The sequence below is a fragment of the Mobula birostris genome, chromosome 7, assembly GCF_030028105.1.
Source record: "Mobula birostris isolate sMobBir1 chromosome 7, sMobBir1.hap1, whole genome shotgun sequence".
NCBI lineage: Eukaryota > Metazoa > Chordata > Chondrichthyes > Myliobatiformes > Myliobatidae > Mobula > Mobula birostris.
This window is the reverse complement of record NC_092376.1, coordinates 31,193,254-31,211,507: the sequence shown is the minus strand read 5'-3', so window position 1 is coordinate 31,211,507 and position 18,254 is coordinate 31,193,254. Positions and strand designations below refer to the sequence as shown.

Below are 18,254 nucleotides of genomic sequence, written 5' to 3'. Positions count from 1 at the left end.
TTCAGCCAGGTCGGTTTCTATTTAGACATTGCAATTTTGTTCATGCTCATTTTCGTTCCTGACTGCAACTCAGTTGTGTCTTTGTCTACTATTTCCATTGATACAGCAATTTCAACTACTCTTTTAAATGTACGCTGTGTTTCAGTTAGGAGCCAATTTTGAATGCTTTCTTGTAAGATTTCCCCAAACTAAATGACTTCTCACTGTATCATTAAGCCGATCAGTGAACTGACAATGCTTGGACAACTTCTTCATTTAACCACATACACTGGACTCCCCTTTCTTTTGATTCTGCTTATGAAACCTAAAGTGTTCTGCAATCAATAATGGATTCAGGTCTGCATGTTTCCACTGTACCTTCATGATATCAGCACAGCTCATTTTGGCTGGTTTGGTTGGAGCAGTTAATCCTCTAAGCAAACTGTATGCCTTTAAACCCAATCCACTCAGCAAAACTCGCACATGCTTCTCACTGGCTATTTAATTTACTTCAAAATACTGCTCAATCTGCTCAGTATTCAATATCCAGTTATTTGTTGCATAATCAAACACATCAATCTTTCCAATTTCTTCTAGTTTTCATGACTATTGAATTGAATTGACTTGACTTAAATTGACTATTTCTTACATCCTTCACATACATGGAGTAAAAATCTTTACGTTATTATCACCCAATGCTTACTGTTTATTAACCCATGAACTCATCAGTTTCTTGCCTTTTTAAAAAATAATCTCCTGTATCTGTCTACTTTTCTGATGGGCACATGCAGTGCTCTTTTTTTTACTTGACCGTTTCTAGCTGCACTTTGTAAAAAAAAATTCAAATGTTTCACTGCGTTTCAACAGGTAGGTACTTGGTTCGGGTTCATTTTTAAAATACTTTGTCATCACTGGTATATTTTGTAACTCCAAAACATAAAAAGGCTAATTGAAAGGAAAACAAGGAACCAGGAGATAAATGTGTGTACTTTGTCTTTATTTTAAGTGAGGCGGGCACTTATCACATGTAGCATATTTTTAGATATATCCCATAATGAATTATTTTAAAAATGAACAAGAATGTTTAATCAAACATAATAAATACACAACCCTTAAAAATGAAAGTGCATAAAAATGCTGGAACTACTTAGCAAGTCATGTCACCTAGGTGGAGAGTGAGGGAGTTCAGAACAATGTCCTATCTTGGTTTAATACCAGCCACTTAATTGAATCATAGAAAGTGATTTCCGTCACTACCGGCACCTACTGCTTGCGTGTATGAGTGTATGCTATGCTTGAAAGACTAGTCAATTCCACTCCCACTGCATCTACCCATGACTTTCAACAGCAAGGGCAAATGCTTCATCATATGAGAGGTCACTGGCGAAAGTGTTAAACCTGTTTCTCTCCCTGTCGGTGCCAAGTATTGCCAGCATTTTACGTTATAGTTTTAATTTTAGTATTCTTTCCAAGTTTGCGTCTGACTGCTGACATCATGAGTCCTGAAGCCACAACACCTCCAAAACCAAACCTCCTGTAGTGATCAGTTTTCTCACCCTTTCTTACCATAGAGTGCAGGCTTACACTTTGAAACCCAAAGTGCCCTTTAACCTGACAGAAGCGGACATGGTTTGTATAAGAGACAATGGCCGGTGCAGTATTTTTGGCGATGGCAGTAAGTTCGGAATCAAGTTGTGACTGGAAAATGGCAGAGAGAGAGAACATCAAGGAAAGAGCCAAGCTGTTGAAGGAAGTTTTTGGCGGGAGTGGAAGTGAACTAGAGATGGAGGTCAGCGGGAAAGAGGAACGGAATGGAAAGAGGAAGAAAAGAAAGCAGAGATACGGGATATCAAACTCTGAGGAGTCAGCGGCTGATCAAAACAGGACAGCAAAACAATGGAAAGAAGATGAGATTAAAGCAATTATAAAACTAAATGAAGACGGGCCGTCTTTTGGAGATTGGAACCCGATTCGTTTGACGAAGATGCTCAACAAAATTATAGGCAAGATTAAAGGAGCAAAGATTTTAAGAAATGGATCGCTATTAGTGATTTGTCGGGATAGTACTCAGCAAGGCAAAGTGATAAGATTATGTAAAATAGACGGCAAAGAAGTGCAATGCTCAATACCCAACAATAGAAAGTGGACTAGAGGAGTTATTTTGGGGATACCAACAAAAGTTACTATGGATGAGATTAAACAGAACATAAAAGGAGCAAAAATTATTGAAGCCAAACGTTTGAAAGTTACAAGAAATGGGAAAAACTGTGATAGTTTATCGGTAATGATTAACTTTGATGAAGAGAGATTGCCAACAAATGTTTACTTAGGGTAAACAACAGGAATTCTGCAGATGCTGGAAATTCAAGCAACACACATAAAAGTTGCTGGTGAACACAGCAGGCCAGGCAGCATCTCTAGGAAGAGGTATAGTCGACGTTTCAGGCCGAGACCCTTCGTCAGGACTAACTGAAGGAAGAGTGAGTAAGGGATTTGAAAGTTGGAGGGGGAGGGGGAGATCCAAAATGATAGGAGAAGACAGGAGGGAGAGGGATGGAGCCAAGAGCTGGACAGGTGATTGGCAAAGGGGATACGAGAGGATCATGGGACAGGAGGTCCGGAAAGAAAGACAAGGGGAGGGGGGACCCAGAGGATGGGCAAGGGGTATAGTCAGAGGGACAAAGGAGAGTGAGAGAAAGAATGTGTGTATAAAAATAAGTAACAGATGGGGTATGAGGGGGAGGTGGGGCATTAGCGGAAGTTAGAGAAGTCGATGTTCATGCCATCAGGTTGGAGGCTACCCAGACGGAATATAAGGTGTTGTTCCTCCAACCTGAGTGTGGCTTCATCTTTACAGTAGAGGAGGCCGTGGATAGACATGTCAGAATGGGAATGGGATGTGGAATTAAAATGTGTGGCCACTGGGAGATCCTGCTTTCTCTGGCGGACAGAGCGTAGGTGTTCGCAAGATCCTACATCTATGGACTCCAGAGCCTGCCGGCCCCGACGCTAGCAGGCATGAACTTCAGATTGTGGCTCCTGCCATTGACCTCGCCGGCTCCAACACCTCAGGGCACATTCAAAACCCGGACCCCAGCAACGACCATGAACACCTTCACAGCGATTGCGCAACTTCCAACTGCAACGCCAGCCTTGAACTCCAGGCCGGGTCTTCAAGTGCTGCTGTTGTGACTCCCGTCTCCCCTTCCCCCACCACCACTCCGCAGCCCCGTCTTCCTCAGATCCCACCGTCAACTCCTGGGCCCTCAGAGGCTCCATCTTCCTCTCACCCCAACCATCCCCTCTCCTCTGACACCCCCAGCCTCCCCCCTCCCCCCTCTGATCCGAGCTCTCATCCATGCCGGGTCTTTACCATCCCCTCCGACCTTCAACTGTCAGAGGCAGAGCGCTCTGTCCTCAGTAAGGGCCTCACCTTTGTCCCCCTTCGCCCACATCTCAGCGAGTTCCGTGTTCGCCATGATGCGGAACTTTTCTTCCGCCGTCTCCATCTCCGAGCCTACTTCTTTGGCAAGGACTCTTCCCCCGCCACCGATGACCCCTTGTCCCGTCTTCAACCCTCCTCTTCTTCATGGACACCCCGCTCTGGTCTTCTGCCTGCTCTTGATCCCTTTATCGCTAACTGCCAACGGGACATCAACCGTCTCGACTTCACCGCACCTTGTTCCCATTCCAACCTCACTCCTTCGGAACGCTCTGCTCTCCACTCCCTCCGCACTAATCCTAACCTTATTATTAAACCCGCTGATAAGGGGGGTGCTGTTGTAGTTTGGTGTACTGATCTCTACCCTTCCGAGGCACAGCGACAACTCGCGGATACCTCCTCTTATTTACCCCTCGATCGTGACCCCACTAAGGAGCACCAGACCATTGTCTCCCACACCATCACCGAATTTATCCTCTCAAGGGATCTCCCATCCACTGCTACCAACCTTATAGTTCCCACACCTTGCACTTCCCGTTTCTACCTCCTACCCAAGATCCACAAACCTGCCTGTCCTGGCCGACCTATTGTCTCAGCTTGCTCCTGTCCCACCGAACTCGTTTCTGCATACCTCGACGCGGATTTATCCCCCCTTGTTCAATCCCTTCCTACCTATGTTCGTGACACTTCTCACGCTCTTAAACTTTTCGATGATTTTAAGTTCCCTGGCCCCCACCGCTTTATTTTCACCATGGATGTCCAGTCCCTATATACTTCCATCCCCCAGCAGGAAGGTCTCAAAGCTCTACGCTTCTTTTTGGATTCCAGACCTAATCAGTTCCCCTCTACCACCACTCTGCTCCGTCTAGCGGAATTAGTCCTTACTTTTAATAATTTCTCCTTTGGCTCCTCCCACTTCCTCCAAACTAAAGGTGTAGCTATGGGCACCCGTATGGGTCCTAGCTATGCCTGCCTTTTTGTTGGGTTTGTAGAACAATCTATGTTCCGTGCCTATTCTGGTATCTGTCCCCCACTTTTCCTTCGCTACATCGATGACTGCATTGGCGCTGCTTCCTGCACGCATGCAGAACTCGTTGACTTTATTAACTTTGCCTCCAACTTTCACCCTGCCCTCAAGTTTACCTGGTCCATTTCCGACACCTCCCTCCCCTTTCTAGATCTTTCTGTCTCTGTCTCTGGAGACAGCTTATCCACTGATGTCTACTATAAGCCTACTGACTCTCACAGCTATCTGGACTATTCCTCTTCTCACCCTGTCTCTTGCAAAAATGCCATCCCCTTCTCGCAATTCCTCCGTCTCCACCGCATCTGCTCTCAGGATAAGGCTTTTCATTCTAGGACGAGGGAGATGTCCTCCTTTTTTAAAGAAAGGGGCTTCCCTTCCTCCACTATCAACTCTGCTCTCAAACGCATCTCCCCCATTTCACGTACATCTGCTCTCACTCCATCCTCCCGCCACCCCACTAGGAATAGGGTTCCCCTGGTCCTCACCTACCACCCCACTAGCCTCCGGGTCCAACGTATTATTCTCCGTAACTTCCGCCACCTCCAACGGGATCCCAACACTAAGCACATCTTTCCCTCCCCCCCCCCGGCTTTCCGCAGGGATCGCTCCCTACGCGACTCCCTTGTCCATTCGTCCCCCCCATCCCTTCCCACTGATCTCCCTCCTGGCACTTATCTTTGTAAGTGGAACAAGTGCTACACATGCCCTTATACTTCCTCCCTTACCACCATTCAGGGCCCCAGACAGTCCTTCCAGGTGAGGCGACACTTCACTTGTGAGTCGGCTGGGGTGATATATTGCGTCCGGTGCTCCCGATGTGGCCTTCTATATATTGGCGAGACCCGACTCAGACTGGGAGACTGCTTTGCTGAACACCTACGCTCTGTCCGCCAGAGGAAGCAGGATCTCCCAGTGGCCACACATTTTAATTCCACATCTCATTCCCATTCTGACATGTCTATCCACGGCCTCCTCTACTGTAAAGATGAAGCCGCACTCAGGTTGGAGGAACAACACCTTATATTCCGTCTGGGTAGCCTCCAACCTGATGGCATGAACATCGACTTCTCTAACTTCCGCTAATGCCCCACCTCCCCCTCGTACCCCATCTGTTATTTATTTTTATACACACATTCTTTCTCTCACTCTCCTTTTTCTCCCTCTGTCCCTCTCACTATACCCCTTGCCCATCCTCTGGGCTCCCCCCCTCCCTTTGTCGTTCTTCCCAGACCTCCTGTCCCATGATCCTCTCATATCCCCTTTGCCAATCACCTGTCCAGCTCTTGGCTCCATCCCTCCCCCTCCTGTCTTCTCCTATCATTTTGGATCTCCCCCTCCCACTTTCAAATCTCTTACTCACTCTTCCTTCAGTTAGTCCTAACGAAGGGTCTCGGCCTGAAACGTCGACTGCACCTCTTCCTAGAGATGCTGCCTGGCCTGCTGCGTTCACCAGCAACTTTGATGTGTGTTGCTTGAAAAATAAGGATACAGTATTAATGAGTAGAAAGGATTTCGTGCTTTTTATGGTGGATGCAATTAATTGTTCAGCACGAACAAGCAAAAGAACTGAGAAAATTAAAATTATCGTCAAGTCTGCAGACAAGTATCTTGGTATTAAAGGGATTAGGTGGGAAGAAGTCAAAGAAAGGCTGAATGGAGGATCCAACAGTTCACAGGCGGGGAAGATGGAATCTTAATTGCAGCATATTTATCGCAAATGGTCAACAATTTAAGAAATGTTTCAACACTTAAGGAAAATCCTCAGGTTTTATGGTTGAATCCACCCTCAGGTTTTATGGTTGAAGCCCAGGGAAAATGTGCAGAACTCCCAACAACAAATAGAAGTACCCGACAAGAACAACAGTGAGTTGGAAAGAGATTGGAAAATGGAGGAAATTATTACAAGGATACAAAAGGAAAAGGAATTGGTTGCAAAGTGAATTATCTACATTCAGATTAAAAAATGAAAACATGGAAGCAAATGAAGAAGAACTCCGAGGTCTCAGTAAACAACTGCAGGCTACGATCCAAGAAAAGGAAAACCTGAAAAAGCAGATAGACTTGGAAAAACATCAATTTTAAAAGTATAACGTGCGATAATTACTATTCTTTGACAAGATGATTTTAGTCTTACAAGTGATGTAGATGAAATCAATGTAATTGAGGTAATGCAACTACACGAAAACGTGACAAAATTGGGGAAGAATTGCAGTTTGCGCCATTATCGAATGAGAGCATTAAGCATTCATGAGGAATTGAGTGATGCTAATGGAGAACTGCAGGCTGAACTAGATGGTATAAAATAGAGAACTCCAGGACATATTTGGTTGGATGCCCGGGCTCAGAGGAGGCGGCTATAACTCGGTTGGAGCTGTTCGACAGTAATGAAAGACAGCGGGATTTCGGCTGGGAGTTCGCTTGACTGGAAGCTGTGTTTTGTTTGATGCGTGAATGTGGTTTGGAACCTGTTGAGGGAAAGAGAGTGGGGAAGGAACGGAAATTGCTGGGAGGGGGTCGTTTGGGTCCGGTAATGGCGGACAAGATAAGAGGCGGGGTTGAGGAAAAGAAAGTGGAGAAGGGGAGGGATAGAGACTTGGGACCAGAGGTAGGCAGCTGGGGAGAGGTGGATTATTGTGAAGGGAGAAATAAAGGGAATGAGGAGGTAGTGAGGGGTCAGATGAATAAAAACCAAGACAAAGGGAATAAAAGAATAAGAAATGATAGTGGAGAAAACTCTGAAAGTGAGGAAGATGAACAAGCTCAGAGAGGAGGTGTTGTCATAATTAGGTTTAATGAGAAGGCTCAGGGACATATGAAGAAAATTAACCAGTTTGTGCTAACAACAACTCTGACAAATAAGATAGGGGAAATAGTATTTGCAAAAGTCCTTAATGATGGTAACTTATTGGTAAGATGTGCGAATGAGGAACAACTTGAGAAAGCACTCAAGCTAAAAGAGATAGGAAAATGCAAGGTGGAATACACTGGGAGGGTGGGAGCACAAAATAGTGGTTGTAAAGGGGTGATCACGGGGATACCAATGAGTATAAATATGGAGGACATAAAGAGGAATATCAAAGGAGGGAAAGCAAAGACTGAAAACAACAAAGGAGGGAGTGAAAAAGGAAAGTGAATCTGTATTGATCGAATTTGAAGAAGAAAGAGTGCCAAGGAAGGTGTTCCTGGGTTTCACGAGTTACCCAGTAAGGGTGTATGTGACAAAACCACTGAGGTGCTATAATTGTCAAAGGTTTGGACACGTGGCTAAAAACTGTAAAAGGCAGAGGAGATGTGCTAGATGTGGGGGTGATCATGAATATGGAAAGTGCGGAACAGGAGTTCAACCAAAATGCTGCAATTGTGGAGGAGCTCATAATGTTGCATATAGTGGGTGTGAGGTTGTCAGATGGGAGACTAAAATTCAAGAAATAAGGGTGAAAAGAAAGATCACTTATGCAGAAGCTGTAAGAATGTCAAGAGAACAGAATAATGCTCCTAATGAACAGGGAGCAATAGGGAAACGAGAGATGCAACAAAGAACAAATGACAGGATTTATGTAGACAAAAAGGCTCTAGTAACATTCATTGCAGGAGTGATTAATAGTACGGCTGAGGTAAAGTCAAAAAGTGACAAAATTCAGCTGGTGGTAAAAGCAGCAGTAAACCATTTAGGGTTAGTAGGACTGACATGGGAGGAAGTAAGGGAGAACCTCAGTAATCAGTCAAGCCAGGAAGTGTCATGTGTTGGTTAATACTAATTATGATGATTCTTTTACAATGGAATGCAAGGAGCTTACTGGCCAATAGCCAGGAATTCAAGCACTTTATTAAAGAAATGGTTGTAAAACCAGATGTAGTGTGTATTCAGGAAACTTGGTTGAAACCAACTTTAGACTTTGTGGTATATGGGTATACAATGATAAGGAAAGATAGAAATCTAGGGGGAGGAGGGGGTTGTGCTCTGTTAATCAAGCAAGGTATACCATATAGGGTACTGGAAAAAGGAGATGATCAGGAATACATAGTGGTGGAAGTGTGGGAGAGAGGGGAGGGAGTGGTTATAATTAACTACTACAATCCTTGTAAAAGGTTGGATTTGGACAGCCTATTAAAGATACAAGGACAAAACAGACATAAAGTAGTGTGGTGTGCAGATTTCAATGCTCATAGCACAATATGGGGGGATCAGATTACAGATCCAAATGGAAGGGTAATTGAAGATTTGATGGAAGAAAGGGATTTGGTGTGTATGAATGATGGTAGTGGCACAAGGATAGATATAACAACAGGAACTGAGTCAGTGTTAGATATTACGTTAGTGTCTAATACCTTGGCTGGCGTTAGTAACTGGGGAGTTTGGACTGCTTCAACAGTAGGCAGTGATCACTACCCAGTTTTGTGTTCAGTGGGTGAAAGAGTTGAAGTAAGACCAGGTGGCGGAACCCCAAAGTGGGTGTTTGAAAAAGCTGATTGGGGTAATTTCCAGAAGTTGAGTGAAGAAGGGTTGACAAAGATTGATATTTCCGGAAATGTAGATGAATTAAACAGTCTGGTGACTTCAGCAATTATCATGGCAGCAGAAGGATCTATACCTAGGAGAAAAAATAGGATGAATAGAAAACTGGTACCATGGTGGACAGAGGAATGTTGTCAGGCTGTAAAAAACAGAAATAGAGCATTCAGGCTAGTTAAAAGAACCCATAATATGCAGCATTTGGTTCAATATAAGAAAGCACAGGCAGTGGTGAGAAGAACTATACGTCAAGCTAAAAGGGCAAGTTGGAGGAGATTTTGCGACAAGGTAGGAAGAACAACACCTGCGGGAGAGATATGGGGAATGATTAAGAGGATGGGAGGAGATAGAAGGGAATGGGAATATCCAGTAATGATATCTGAGGAGGAAACTGCAGTCTCCAGTAGGGATAAGGCTGAGGTCATGGCCAAATCATTTGTACCGATACACAGTTCAGAAAATTTGTCTGAAGAGGGGAGAAGAAGAAGGGAAAGAATAATGAGCCAACACCCAGGTGTGTTAAGCAGGAGGGAAGGAACAGATGATATAATTGATGATCCATTTACATTAGCAGAAATGGTGAGAGCAATAAGGAGATTGAGACCAACCTCCCCAGGGAAAGATCTGATATGCTCTGTGATGCTAAAAAATCTAGGAGAAGGAGCGCTCTTGAAGTTGCTGCATTTTTATAACAGAGTGTGGGAGGAGGGAAGATTACCAAGTACATGGAAAGAAGCAGTAGTAATTCCAATAAGGAAGCCTGGCAAGGATCTGTCAAAACCCACTAGCTACAGACCAATTGCATTAACATCGAGTATATGTAAGATAATGGAAAGGATGATAACAGAAAGGTTATCATATGAGCTTGAGAAAAGGGGAATGCTGGCAAGTTATCAGAGTGGTTTTAGAAAGGGAAGGAATTCCATGGACTCAGCGATTATGTTAGAGACTGAAATAAGGAAGGCCCAGGCAAATAAAGAGTCAGTAGTGGCAGTGTTCTTTGACAATGAAAATGCCTATGATATGATGTGGAAGGAAGGATTATTAATTAAACTGCACAAGATGGGGGTTGGTGGGAGAGTTTTTAATTAGATTAAAGATTTTTTGTTTGGTAGAAAAATTCAAGTTCGGATTGGATCAGAATTATCAAAACAGTACCTAGTGGAAAATGGCACACCTCAAGGTAGTGTGATTAGCCCGTTACTTTTCATCATTATGATCAATGATGTCTTCACAAAGGTACCAGTGGATATAGGTAGGTCACTGTTTGCGGATGATGGGGCCTTGTGGAAAAGAGGTAGGAACATGGACCATATAATCAGGAAACTACAAGAAGCAATTGATGAAGTGGTGGAGTGGGGTTATGATTGGGGATGAAGATTTTCAGTAGATAAAACTCAAACTGTATTTTTTACCAGGAAAAGGGTTGAGGTAGGGAAGAAGTTAAGGATGTATGGGCTTGAATTAGAAAGGGTTGCATCATTTAAATTTCTGGGAGTTATATTTGATTCACGATTAACACGGGCAGACCATATCAGGAAAGTTGAGGAGAAATGTAAAAAAGTAATAAATGTGATGAGATGTTTGACTAGTAGGGAATGGGGAGCAAGTTGTTCAGCTTTGAAGAGAATGTATGTGGCTTTAGTAAGATCTGTATTGGATTATGGAAATATAGTATATGGATCAGCATCTAGGTCTCTTATAAGGAAACTGGATGTGATTCAGGCTCAGGCCTTGAGAGTGTGCAGTGGGGCTTTTAAAACGTCACCAGTGTCAGCACTACAGGTAGAAATGGGAATAATGCCTTTGGAATTAAGGATGCAACTGATGGCAAACTACTGGGCTAACTTGCAGGGGCACAATGATTCTCACCCTACTAAAGGAGTGTTGCAGGAGTGCTGGGAAAATGGGAGGTTTTAGAGGGATACCTTTAGTCGGGTAGGGAATGATATCGCGAAAGAATGTGGAGTGTTTGATCTGAGGATAAGTCCTTCAGTAGTTTATCCGGTTGTAGCTCCATGGAAGCTTGTATGGCCTGACATAGACTAGCATTCGTTAGAGGTAAAAAGAAAAGAAAGATATAAAACAGATTTGGTAAATGCATTTAACTGTCATGTGATAGAAAAGTATAGTGATTATACTCACATTTATACGGATGGTGTGAAGGAACCTGAAACAGGAGTGACAGGGTTTGGGGTGGTAATACCAGCAAAAGAAATTGGAATCAGCAGAACATCTAATAAGTTAGGGGTGTTTACAGTGGAGATGCTGGCAGTGTTGGTTGCGTTGCAATGGGTGCAGAAAGCCAGACAAGCCAAAGCATTGGTATGTTCAGATTCATCCTCAGTTCTAGCAAGTTTAAGGTCTTTTCACACAAACAGTCAGCAAGATGTACTTTATGAAGTCCTTCAGTTAGTTACAAGAATTGCAAATCAGGGAGGTCAGGTAAAATTTCTATGGGTTCCAGCACATGTAGGGGTGAAGGGGAATGAGAGGGTGGATGAGTTGGCAAAGAGGGTGTTAAAGAAAGAAAATGTGGAAGTGCACATTAGTATCAGTAAAGCAGAGGTTAAGTGTGTAATCTGGGAAAAAGTCAACCGAATGTGGCAAGAAAGATGGGACAGAGAAGGGAAAGGGAGGCATTTATATCAAATACAAAAGAGTGTTGCAGTTACTAGGGTAGGTAATGGAAACAGAAGAGAGGAAATTGTGTGGACTAGGTTAAGGCTGGGGCATTGTGCATTAAACAAAACATTGAAAATGACAGGGAAACACCAGACAGGATTGTGTGAGGAATGTCAGGAAGAGGAGTCAGTAGAACATGTAGTTCTGAGTTGCAGGAAGTATGGGATACAGAGAGAGATGATGAGAAATAAATTAAGGGAGTTGGGGATGCAGGAATTCACATTAAAAGGGTTGCTGGGCATGGGTGGGAGAGCACAAGTCCGGATATTTTTAGCGTTTTTAAGGGGTACAGGGGTTTTTTATAGAATATGAGGAATAAACAGGAATAGGATACTAGGATGGTCAATGATGGGAGGGTAAAGTGTGTGTGTGTGTGTGTGTGTGTGTGTGTGTGTGTGTGTGTGTGTGTGTGTGTGTGTGTGTGTGTGTGTGTGTGTGTGTGTGTGTGTGTGTGTGTGTGTGTGTGTGTGCACGTGTGCGTGTGTGTGCGCGTGTGCGTGTGCGTGTACGTGTGTGTGCGTGCGCGATTGGGTGAGGGGATTTAGGATGTATGTCTAGTGCACATTCTGGAGCAGAGGGTGGCGGTAATGCACCATTAAGCTGGATGCCAACCGCCGTAAAACAAGATACAGACAGACAGGCAGATATTTGGTGGGAATACAAGAAGTCTAGCAGATGGCAGTAATGCACTGAAAACTGGTTGCCAACCACCATAAAACAAAAAAGTAGTAGTATTTTTGGCAATCCGCCACACTTACCGTAAGTTCAGACGGATATTCGGCGGTGCCTTTCAGCCCGATGTGCAATTCGCGAGCCTCGACGGCGCCAGGCCGCGCGGAGCTTTGGAACGCCGCGCGCTAAATTAAATCGCTTTGCCCGGGGAGCGACCGTTGCCGGGCGGGTGGAGCTGCTGCTCTGCGGAGGCTTAGTTAACAGGTTAGTCGCGGTCAGTTGCCGTCCCCACTCATCAAGCTGATGCCTACGGTCGCCAGGGACCGCTGGCACACCCCGACTGTCAGCTGGGCACCAGCACTTCCCCTGCCGGAGGGAAAGGGCGGTATTAGGTTTGTACCTGAGTGGCATTGAGAAGGTGGCAAAGCACCTTCAACTGTGCAGTCCGTCAGGTGATGATGTCCCCACAATGTTGTTGGGGAGACAGTTCAAATGGTAATGTACTTTTCTTCAGAACAGTGCCCAGAAATGAAAATAATTCTCAAGATGTAGCCGCAATTGTGTCTTGGACAATATTAGTATTTCCCTAATTTACACAGAATAATCCATTAACTTTCTTGATTGCTTCAGCTGTATGGCCCCTTTTTGTGCTTCATTTACAAGGATGCTCAAATTTCTATGTGCTCTAGTGTACTGAAGTGCTTCCCCCCTTTTAAATAATTAGTGAATTTCCTAGCTGCATTAACTTTTAACTTTTTGCTCTAATACCAAATCTAAATTAATTTTTAATATGGCTTCTTGTCAATTGCCTTCTGAAAATTCATATGTACTACATATACTCATTCCCCTCTATCCACACTAGCTGATCTTTCCTCAAAGAGCTCTAATAAACTGAAGAGAAATTGTAAACATGAGAAAGTCTGCAGATGCTGAAAATTCAAATGACACACAAAATGCTGGTGGAATGCAGCAGGGCCAGGCAGCATCTATAGGAAGTACAGTCGACATTTTGGGTTGAAGAGAAATTGTGTCCCTTTCATGAAGCCATGGTTAATTAATTTAACCTGTTTTATTGGGATTGGATTATTATTGCTGTGTGTACCAAGATACAGTGGAAAGCTTGTCTTGCATACTATTTTTGGAGATCAAAACATTACACTGCTAGAATATGGTAAAATAACACTCAGAATTAAGTGTAAAGACTACTGTAAAAGTGCAGTGCAGATAAATGATAAAGTGCAAGACCTTAAGACCATAAGACATAGGAGCAGAATTAGGCTATCTGGCCCATTGAGCCTGCTCCACCATTCAATCATGGCTGATCTTTTTTTCCTCTCCTCAGCCCCAGTTCCTGGCCTTTTTCCCGTACCTTTGGTGCCATGCCCAATAAAGAACCTATCAATCTCTGACTTAAATACACTCAACGACCTGGCCTCCACAGCTGCATGTGGCAATAAATTTCTGTGCATCTCTGTTTTGAAAACTCCTCTATTCTGAGGCTGTGCCCTCTTGTCCTAGATACTCCCACATAGGAAACATCCTTTCTACATCTAGTCTGTCTAGGCCTTTCAACATTGGAAAGGTTTCAATGAGATCCCTCCCTCATCCTTCTGAATTCTAGAGTACAGACCCAGGGCCATCAAGCGTTCCTTGTATGATACCACTTTCATTCCTGGAATCATCTTTGTGAACCTCCTCTGGACCCTCTCCAATGCAGAACATCCTTTCTAAGATGAGGGGTCCAAAACTGTTCACAATAGTCAAGGTGAGGCCTCACCAGTGCCTTATAAAGCCTCAGCATCGCATCCTTGCACTTGTATCCTAGACCTCTTGAAATGAATGCTAACATTGCATTTGCCTTCCTCACCACCAGCTCAACCTGTAAATTAACCTGTAGGGTGTTCTGCACAAGAACTCCCAAGTCCCTTTGCATCTCAGATTATTGGATTTCTTTCCCCGTTTAGAAAATAGTCTGCACATTTGTTTCTACCACCAAAGTGCGTAACCATATATTTTCCAGCATTATATTTCATTTACCACTTTCTTGCCCATTCTCCTAATCTTCTTCAGCCTACCTGTTTCCTCAACACTACCTGTCCCTCCACCAGTCTTCATATCATTTGCAAACTTGGCAACAGAGCCATCTATTACATCATCTAAATCATTTATATGGCCTCAACACCGACCCCTGCAGAACACCACTGGTCACTGGCAGCCAGCCAGAAAAGGATCCTTTTATTCCCATTTGCTGCCTCCTACCGATCAGCCATTGCTCTAACCATGTTAGTAACTTTCCTGTAATTCCATGGGCTCCTAACTTGGTAAGCAGCCTCATGTGTGGTACCATGTCAAAGGCCTTCTGAAAGTCCAAATATGCAACATCTACTGCATCCCCTATATCTATCCAAATTGTAATCTCCTCAAAGAATTCCAACAGGTTTGTCAGGCAGGATTTTCCCTGTATGAAACCATGCTGACTTTGTACTATCTTGTCCTGTGTCACCAAGTACTCCATCACCTCATCCTTAACAATTGACTCTAACAAATTCCCAACCACTGAGGTCAGGCTAACTGGTCTATAATTTCCTGTCTGCTGCCTTTCTCCACTCTTAAAGAATGGAATGACGTTTACAAATTTCTAGCCTCTGATACCATGCCAGAGTCTAATGATTTTTGAAAGATCATTTCTAATGCCACCACAATCTCTAACACTACCTCTTTCAGAACCTTAGGGTGCAGTTCATCTGGTCCGGGTGACTTGTGTGTCTTTTGGTCTTCCAGCTTTTTGAGCACCCACTTCTTTTCCTTCACATACTACAACATCAGGCATATTGCTATTGTCTTCCACAGTGAAGACTGATGCAAAGTACTCATTTAGTTCATCGGCCATTTCCTTGGCCCCCGTTATTATTTCTCCTGCCTCATTTTCTAGCGGTCCTATGTCCACTCTCATTTCTCTTTTATTTTTAACATACTTGAAAAAAACTTTTACTATTCACTGATATCATTTGCTAGCTTGCTTTCATATTTCATCTTTTACCTTCTAATGATTTTTTCAGTTGCTCACTGTAGGTTTTTAAAAACTTCCTAATCCCCTATCTTCCCACTAATTTTTGCTTTGTTGTATGCCCTATCTTGTGTTTTTACAATGGCTTTGACTTCCTTTGTCAGCCGTGGATGATCTATGTTACCATTTGAGTATTTCTTCATTTTTGGAATACATATGTCCTGCACCTTCCTCATTTTTCCCAGAAACGCACGCCATTGCTGCTCCTGACATCCCTGTCAGCAGCTCCTTCCAATTTACTTTGGCCAACTCCTCTCTCATACCACTGTTATTTCCCTTACTCCACTGAAATACTACTGCATCAGACTTTACTTTCTTCCTATCACATTTCAAGTTGAACTCAATCATATTGTGATCACTGGTTCCTAAGGATTCTACTACTTTAAGCTCCCAAATCGCCCTTGGTTCATTATATAACACCCAATCCAGTATAGCTGAACCCCTACTAGGCTCAATGACAAAATGCTCTAAAAAGCTATCTCTTAGTCATTCAACAAACTCACACTTTTGAGATCCATTACCAACCTGATTTTTCCAATCAAACTTCATGTTAATATCTCTCAGACTACCATAATATTGCCCTTTTCTATTTCCTGTTGTAATCTGTGGTCCACCTCCCAGCCACTGTTGGGAGGCCTGTGTATAACTGCCATCAGGATCCATTTACCCTTGTAGTTTCTTAACTCAACCCACGAGGATTCAACATCTTCTGATTTAATGCCATTCTTTACCAGTAGAGCCACTCCACTCCCTCTACTTACCTTCCTATGCCTCCAATATAATGTGTAACCTTGGACATTCAGCTCCATCCTTCAGCCAAGATTCAGTGATGGCTACAACATCATACCAGGCAATCTGCAAGATCACAACAAAGTAGATTGTGAGGCCAAGAGTTCATCTTATCGTTGGAAAGAAGCTTTCATTCAGCCTGGCGATATATGCTTTCAGGCTTTTGTGCCTTCTGCCCACTGGGAGAGGGGAGAAGAGAGAATGTTTGGGGTAGGTGGGGTCTTTTATTATGCTGGTTGCTTTTCTGAGGCAGCCAGCATAATGAAAGGCAGAATTCAAAGAGTGGAGGCTAGTTCCTATGACGTGCTAAGCTGTGTCCACAACTCTCTGAGCTTCTTGTGGTCACGTGCGGAGAAGCTGGCATAATAAGCCATTATGCATCCAAACAGAACACTTTCTCTGGTGCATCAATATAAAATGTTAAGAGTCGAACTGAACTTGCCAAATTTCTCAATCCTCCTGAGGAAGTTGAGGTATTGGTGAGATTTTTTGGCTGTGACATGAACATGGTTCAGTAAGGACCAAGCTATTGGTTATGTTCACATCTGGGAACTTGAAACTCTCAAACTTCTCATCCTGAACATTGTTAATATAGACAGAAGCATGTGCACTGCTCCCCTTTCTGAAGTCAATGTCCAGCTCTTTTGTTGACATTGAGAGAAAGGATGTTGTCATGACAGGATGTCACTCATGAATAAACTGTTCTTGGACTTCCAGCCGGGTACAGGTATCAATTTTAACTGACATTTTGATGACAAACTCTGCCGTCTTCAGCAGGGATGATGCCTGGGCACATCTAGTCCGGTGGTATATATACCTCCATCCTCTGCCCCGCCTGATCAGTTAGTCCTCATCAAATCAAGTTTCCGCTGTCCCACCTTGTTTACAATTGAATTCCAGTTCTTACTTAGAGTGAGACCTTTGCCTTTGTTAAAATTCCTTTTTTCTAGTTTGATCTCTATAGCTTCCTTCACCTGGCGATGAAAAAGCCATTGGCACGACACAGTAGTTTTGTGCCATTGAAGTCCCTCCTATGGCTGTTGAGAATGCAATGTTCTGCTACTGCCAATTTCTCTGGGTAATGATGTCACTGAATTCTTTATCTCCTTCCTGTTCTCCAACTTATTACTTGAGATGTGGCCCACTACTGTGGTATCTGCAAGCTTGTAGATGAAGTTAGAGCAGAATCTAGTTGAGTGTAAAGGAAGTAGAATAGGGTACAGAGGATGTAACCTTGTGGAGCATCAGTGTTTGGAATAATTGTGGTGGAGGTGTTGCTGCCTATCCTTACTGATTGTGGTCTGATTTTCTTTTTCAAGGATCCGGCTGCAGAGGGAGGCATTAACTCCCAGGGGCCGGAATTTGGTGATGGGTTTGATTGGAATAATAGTATTGAAAGCAGAACTGTAGTCAATACACAATAGTCTATTGTTGGTGTCTTTACTGTCCAGTTGCTCCAGGGATGAGAGTAGGACCGAGGAGAAGGCATCCATCATAGACCTGTTTCGATGGTAGGCAAAGTGCAATGGGTTAATGTTGGGAAAGCTGGAGTTCGTACGTCCCATGACCTGCCTCTTGAAGTACTTCATTATGGTAGATGTTAGAGCCACTTGTTTCATTGGCTGTTCTCTGATTATGACAGATAAGTGAAATAATTGCTCTCTGATGATCCTAACATTAGTTGTGGGGAAATTATTAGAAGATATTCTGAGGAACAGAATTAACCTGCATTTGTCAGGATTGATCAGACTTCAATGGTTGTCTATGGTTACCATGCAGAGATTGCCTTTGTGTTGCACATGCACATGGCATGTTGATGATTTGGGAAATAGGTGCCTAATGGACGGCTGTGCATGAGCTAAACTGGAAACAAATAGCATGGCCTCAGATCGGGTGGCCTTGTAAAGTTTTAAGAGCAAATGACTGGAAATTTATTATCAGGTCCTCACGTGATATAGATATATATATATAGATATATATAGATATATATATATCGCTTACTCTCTCACTCACACACTCACTCACTCCTGGAGGAACTAGCAGTCGGGCAACTTCTATGGAGGGAAATTAATAGCTGATG

General features: G+C 43.5%; 1 protein-coding gene and 1 long non-coding RNA gene across 8 annotated transcripts in view; one reads left to right on the top strand and one right to left on the bottom strand.

Moving 5' to 3' along the window:
* LOC140200090 (uncharacterized) overlaps positions 1 to 12,661 on the bottom strand; it is a 70,408-nt gene extending 57,747 nt beyond the window's left edge. Inside the window, exon 1 of the long non-coding RNA XR_011886558.1 lies at positions 12,405 to 12,661. This is a non-coding gene — a long non-coding RNA (uncharacterized lncRNA). The remainder of the gene's footprint in view (positions 1 to 12,404) is intronic.
* LOC140200088 (copper-transporting ATPase 2-like) overlaps positions 12,230 to 18,254 on the top strand; it is a 74,372-nt gene continuing 68,347 nt past the window's right edge. For 6 of the 7 annotated variants that reach the window (XM_072262843.1, XM_072262839.1, XM_072262838.1 and 3 more), the window contains exon 1: positions 12,230 to 12,582. The gene's annotated coding sequence lies outside the window, so the exon portion shown is untranslated. The remainder of the gene's footprint in view (positions 12,583 to 18,254) is intronic. The other variant, XM_072262835.1, reaches the window with a different exon arrangement.